Source organism: Macrobrachium nipponense, chromosome 43 (genome assembly GCF_015104395.2).
Source record: "Macrobrachium nipponense isolate FS-2020 chromosome 43, ASM1510439v2, whole genome shotgun sequence".
NCBI lineage: Eukaryota > Metazoa > Arthropoda > Malacostraca > Decapoda > Palaemonidae > Macrobrachium > Macrobrachium nipponense.
Window position 1 is genome coordinate 41,488,959 of NC_061104.1, and position 7,500 is coordinate 41,496,458.

Consider the following 7,500-nt stretch of genomic DNA (forward strand, 5'->3'; position numbering starts at 1 on the left):
AGCGAACGATGATAAAATTCCTTTGCCGTGCCCAGGCATGAAATTCTGGGAGGCATTTCTTCTACCTTTCATTTCCAACATGCCATTTCGCATATCCTTTTTCACCCGGCAAGACTCGTCTTTTCACTTCCGAAGCTACATTTCACTTCTCTTCCACTTCTACGTCCCCTTCCGTCATTCTTCTTCTACGTCCAAGCACCATTCTCCCTACCTTTTCTCGACGCCATTTCGTTTTTGTTTCTTACGTGGATATGAGCGCTTCTTGTTCAATAATTTTCTCGAACATCGTCTTTTCCTTTATCTTTTCGTCTCCTTCTTTTTCCGTCTTATTCTTTATTCTTTAGCATAGGTTTGGTTCTTCATTCCCACTCTTCGTTATTGACGACTTAAATCTTCAGCTTTTCTTGACGAATAATGAGTGCCACTCACAGCATCCCTACTTGTGATAATGGCAACATATGTGACTGAGCAATCTGCTTCAGCTCCATTATCATAACTCTGAGAATAACTGGGCTTGCTTGTGAGGCCGTGAATAATCTGACGAGCGTTCGAGCGCCTTCGGAACACACACACACACACAAACACACAGCCACAGACACACACACACACACACACACACACACTCGCGAGCGTCGCTGAAAGCAAGGATGATGATGAGACTGATTAGGGAATAAGCGAAGGGCAATTGCTCGTCTCGGAAGACGATGATAATGAAAGAATAATGAATTACGATGAGATGTATGCGAGGCGACGACGCTAATGGGATGAATACGAGGGTCGTTGGCAGTTATCAAATTCAATAAACGAAAGACAGACGCGTGGAAGGAAAAGGGAAAATCCGTGCATGGGGATTTCTTGCAAGAAACTGTGTAGGATGAAGTATGATTTTACACTTGAACGCTGTATTGGAACACATACATTTAAATATGTATGTGTAAGTATTATGCATATATACATACGTATGACTATATATTCATATATATATGCACAGACATATAAAAAAAAACATACAAAAGATAAAAACTAAAATTGTAAAACCAATTACACTTAAATAATAATTTGCTCTTTAGATACATTGAGAACTTAAAATTAATTCAAAAGGAAAAACACAAGATGCATCGTGCTAGGTATACTGGAGAGAGACTGAACCTCCTGTAAATCCATAATATTGGGTTAGCAAACCCCTCAAAACATATTTCGAGCGAATCGATAACAATGATGCTCCCCTCTCACTGCCTCTGGAACCAGCGGCCTGACCAAGGTCAAGACCAGTTATTGAGTGCCTGGGGTTGAATCTGATAGAAGGGGGCGAGAGATATACGAAGAACTGCAGAGGAGAGAGAGAGAGATAACAAAAGGGGACGAAAGAGCCATATTCCTAGAACTTGAAAGGGAAAACAGGAAGTTTTACAAGAAGTTCTAAAACGATGAGATGAAGGTCATTTCGCGTAACAGCCCCAAAGCGACGGCTGATCAAAGCCAACAGGAAGTCACGAAAAAATGAAACCTTTAAACAGAATGCTAACTTCCCAAAGACTTGTCAATTCTATGCTGTCTGCGCCCTACTTAAAGAGGATAGCACATGATGCTACATTTATCGGGTTCAATATCCATAATCATCATCATCAATGTAGAAAAATAACGAGAGATCATACAGGACATGAAATTTTGAAGTTGCCCCGTCAACTTTGATAAACTTCAGTTCAAAGAGGGAAACGCAAAGAAAAATAAATGTGTGATTATATATATATATATATATATATATATATATATATATATATATATATATATATATATATATATATATATATATATATATATATATGGGAGACCGGGGCTAGCTGCACACTTTTTACAATTTTGGTTCTTGCGAATATAAAACAAACTTTTTTGCAAAATTCTTACCACCACTGAAAAATATTAACATTCGTCTTTATCATATAGCAAAATAATTGCTGTTTGCTTTCAACATAAGGTAACAATAAGCTTTAAAAAAAATAACTTTTTCGTGCCAACTTGCCCCGTATACGGGGTAAGTTGGCAAATTGATAATTAAAAGAAAATTACTACATTGCATTTAAATCAAATGGCAAAAATACCCTCTGAATTTCCAAAATATAAGGCATTAGTATTACTTCAGATCATCATCTAGTTGTAATTGTGGCAGGTGTCAAATAAATCTTCATCAGTAGTCGTCATGCTCCCACATGTTACATGCCCTGCACTAGACCCACACTTCTCCTGGCTTACCAAACACAGGCTCTCTTCAGCTGAGCTTTCTTCTGAAGCAACAGGAACAGTTCTTAAACTGTATCACCCTGATGACTGATATGAAGTCCATGTGTCTTTTCGGACAGCTCTCAATCTGTTACATAACCACCCGTAAAATCAAAATCTTGAAATAGTCTGTATTCAGAGATGAAATTCCATCAATCCTAAACCAATTGAAGACATCAGAATAAGAGACAGCTAGAGGTAAAGACGGGGAAACTTTACCAGGAATGTCAGAGAAAGGCATACTTGATCCTGGATTACCAGTCATCCACGAATCACATGCCCTGTTAACACATTCAGAGGTCTATAAACACTAAAATCCAGGGGCTGTAACTTGTGAGAGCAATGTGGAGGAAATGATAGGACATTAATCTCATTATCGTTCCAAAAATCTAGAAACAAAACGTAAAATATATAAATAAATAGGCTTACTATTGCTATCAAATAACGTGTGCCAACTTGCCCCATCCGTACCATTTGGTACAATAACACTTACCAGTCCACAACAAGAAGCCTTGAATGATTAATTTTAATTAATGGTATAGAATCTTTAAATCATAAGGAAAACTATGCTATAATTGAAAAATAATCTTTTATGAATGTATAGATGTTATGGCAAATAACACAAAGATAAAAATATTTACTTATTACTATCAAAATCAAAATTTGTCTCATAAATTCGAGCTCCTACGTTCTATCTCTATAGGATAATTGAGGAACCACGTGGCAATTACACAGCATATGTGTTAGTCATCTATTGGTAAACTTTAAAGTTATTTTGAGTGTGCCAACTTACCCATGTAACCAACTAGCCCCGGTCTCCCCTATATATATATATATTTTCAATACATTCCACACAGAAAAACAGCTCCAAGTGAGTATAGCTACTGTTTTCATTACCTTTACACATTATCACACGCCGAACCCTCCCTGACAGAAGTACCAGTCTAAAAAAAACAACTTTCGCTATCCCTAACAATCCCTTCCCTCTCTCTACTATTTGTCTTTACTCTCTCAAACGTCTTTGATGTGGAAATAAGCGCCCCTATTCCCAAGCCCCGGCTGTGATCTTATACAATGAAGCTCAGTCCCCTTCGCCTCCTGGCAAGACGAAGTACTGTTTACCAGAGAGTCATTCAATCTCGAAGCCATTCTGTTCCAAGACTCTCTCTCTCTCTCTCTCTCTCTCTCTCTCCATTTGTCCTTCTGCAGAAAACGTTGGGGTTTCAAGAACACGCCGAATTCTCTCCTACGCGAAAGACTTGGTTCCAAGAGCAAAGGATAATATAATTCTTAGGAAAAGCGCTCTGAAGTGATTGTTAGTTCTTTTGAACACAGTGCGGTGACTGAAAGCAATAAAGAAATAATTAATCATACGGAGGGGTGGCCTCTAAAGGAGTTACCTTCCAAGAAAGGATCTGGGATGAGATTGCTGGCCACGCACCCTTCCCCAAAGATATTAATGAAGATTACGTGACGAATAGGAGACTGGGATTTAGTGGTGGTCACCTAGCCAAGCACTAATCAGAACCAGCATTGCATATTATCTTACTATAATGAGCGTGATATCTGTCCGTCCGTCTGTCATTCAATCACGGCCAAACGGCTGGTCCGATGGACATGAAACTTGACGGGGTTATAGTGGCGACCCATAAGATGGTTTATAATGGGATTTCATCCTACCTCCCCCACCCTCCGAAGGGGTGGGAGTGAGAAGGGTTTCCTTAAAACGGAGCTGGTTCTGACCGTGAAACAAGGTTGGTTACGCCCGTAGACTTAGTCACTTTACGAATTTTCATACATAATTTCTGTATACATATGTTTGCTAATACGCATAATAGAAACAAAGAAACAGGAGGAAAAACAGAAGAAGTGGCAAATGTCAGAGCTAGGGACCAATCTTTTTATGGGAGGTTAGTTAAAATAAGTGGGGAAAACAAAAGCACAGAAAGAGACACAATATGTTATTATAGACTGTAAGCATCAGTAAGGCTAAGAAGATACTTGAATATCTTCACAGTGGCACAGAATTAGATAAAAGTTATTTGTTAGCAAATAATAATAATAATAATAATAATAATAATAATAATAATAATAATAATAATAATATGATGATGATGATGAGATGATGATGATAATGATGATGATGATGAAGAAGAAGGAAGAAGACCCTCTGTCAAGGAAGTTTTGAAGAAAAGACTGGCTGCGTTGTGCGAATTCATTTGATACGGGGGTTTCTTAATTTTTTTTTTTATATAAATCGCTTTTCTTGCGCATCAATATCGGCCAATAATTGGGCAATGTTCATATTTCCGTTGATTTAAACAGAGTTTAAATCAGCCTAAATATGAACATTAGCCAATTACTGACCGAAACTGATGTATAAGAAAAGCGAATTATAAGAAAAACTGAAAAAAACGCAGCCATTTTTTTTCAATAATAATAATAATAATAATAATAAGAGGTTGATCATCTACCAATTTATAATGATCTCCTTTCTTGGTTATTTTCAGCCTTAATTCTCATCTTGCGACATCCAGCCAATTCCATTTCTACTTCTCTGTTTGACGAAATGTCTTTTAAAGCACTATCTCATTTATAATACGATCTTTTCAATAAATTCCAGCCAATAATCGTAGTAACTGGCTATCATAAATTTTCATATGCTTTCTTTGTAAGTCCACATGCTTCGGATAAGTCTGACACAAGCATCATAAACTTAAGTTTTGTTTAGGAAAGCAATGATTTTCCTTACAAGCAGTCTAGCGCTCTTTCCACTTTGCGCAGGATTTGCTCGTTTTATTTCTTTCAAGCTGCACTCTCAATCCGGCCACAGAACCTTTCGCGTCGTCACCAGGTGACTAAGAAAACCATTCTTCCTTCTCCAAGATCAGCTCCTCCAGCAATAATATAATCTTTCATCACAATCTCTTCGACACCATTTTCCTTCCAGAATGCATTGTCCTCTGTCTCTTAAGACCTCGCGTGGAAACGGCGGCTTTGCCAGTTTTCTAGTTAATACTGTCCACGCCCTCCAGGGCTTACTAATCTTCCTGGGTGGCTTAAGCCTCAAGGTCCCTTCATCTGATTTGTGCCTCCGACTTTCATCTAAATGCCAAGTTTCTCTTCGGTATTCGGTAAGCAGAATTTCGTTCGTAATGCTTTTACCTATCTTACACAACAGCAAATATAGGTGAAATAATCGTAACAAGATAATCAAAACACGGAGATTAAAACCCACGCGTAAATTTTCCGCGTTTCCTTTTTTCTCTGTGGCCTGCGATTAATAACAGCTGGTGTTCATTTGCCGTTGCCTAATCTTCATTTGCGGGCGGGCGATAAATAACTGCTCCTTACCTGCCTTTTACGTCTTCATATAAATGACGGATATGATGAGTGTTAATGCAAATAATTTAGAACACCCTATCTAAACGAAAGAAGAAACGCAAGATATCCCGACAAAAGGGAACCTTTTTGCTTGCGTGTCCGCGTATGGACGAGCTCAAGACTGAAAATATACATTAAGGAAAGTGATTATCTAATGACTCAACATACGATTACCTGCGAATCAATGAAATGATCAGCTGAATAATCGCTCTGCAGTTTCTGTGTATACGTCTGAAGGCTCTGGCCCACTCTTGTCTGCTTGTTCGTATATTTCGGCTACCGGTCCGTTGAGCTCAATGGGGAAAATCCTCCTATTATCCTCGTAACTCCCAACAGGCCACCTCTTCCTATATCCATTCAGTGGAAATCAGCACCTATGCTCACAAGGTTCACAAGGTTCTTTCCTCTTACGGACAGGCTATGGAATTCTCTTCTATCGCCCGTTTTTTCTGATTCTTATAACCTTTCCTTCGATAAGAAACTTGGGAGATTACTCTAACCCATCATCCTTCTCTTTTCATTTTCCTGTTTTGTTCGGGTCTGGGCTAGAAAAAGTTCATTAAGTTATGTGTCACACTAGCCTCTGGTCTTAAGAAAAAAAAAAAAAAAAAAACAATTCAGTGGGACTGCAGTGGCAATGATAAGACAGAAGGCGAATAAACCTTACTATATTTTCAGTTTTACGGAAAGTAAATCTTCATTTTCCTTATAGGCATATTTTTCATTTGCCATTCCTAAAGTTAGCGATTTTACAATGCTCTTGTTGATGTCTTTTCTGCAGAAATCCCGTGATAAGGTGAACTGCAAGAAGGGAATGATTAACTCCTTTGCAATAACCTGTGTTACCACAAAATGGCATCGGCGAAGAAGAAACTTTTGCTTAAAGTAATTATCCAGAACTAGAAAAATAAATACTTCTGATAAATCATTCGTACAAACAATTCATACCTACGAGTATAAACATTTTTATGTATCGCAGTTAGTCAGGGAGTTATTTCCCAAGAACCACAAATATTCCCCTCCTGATAATTATAGCCTGCATTATTAGTAGTTCCTCATTGGACGAGTGGGTTGCAAACTCGCCTATCAATCTGGTAACCCGAGTTCGCTCCCCTCGATATAATGTGGTTCGGATCCCACAATATGTTGTAGGTCCCGTTGCTAGGTAACCAATTGGTTCCTAGCCATGTAAAAAAAAAATATCTATACCTTCAGGCCAGCCTTAGGAAAGCTGCTAATCAAATCAGTTCAGTGGTCTGGTTAAATTAAGGTATACTTTTTTTTATTATTATTAACAGGAAGAAAATCTTCCTTGGACATTGTAAACAAAATGATGAACCTAGTAACTAGTATTCCTATCGGCTGCCCAACTCCTATTGCATTATATAAATGATTCACGTTCCGCCCAACAGTTATTGATAAATTTTCAAAAAAGTCACATTTATCACAGAACCGATTCATATTCCAGGTCTTCAAAGTCAGCGCTTGTCGACGAAGCCCAGTTTTCGAAAATAAAATGTCAGATCTCACAATCAGGATCTATCTGCTGTTGACTCGAGCAAAACGGAAATCAATTTCATGCATCGTTTTCTAAAGAGATTCCCGACTGCCGCTATATCCGGAATTTTCCTGTATTTCGGCCGTAGCATTTTCCTAGAGCTAGAATTTTTCTCGACTCTCACGAATTATCCAGCATTTTCGTTCATGTCTGCGGGGACGTTCTCTGGGATGTGTAATATTTCTCTTCTAAGTACAAAAGTGACAACAATTCTTCCGCTTCTTGAGATTATGGCATTCCCGATTATACTATAAAACGACCTCGTTGGCGCTGGAACCCGG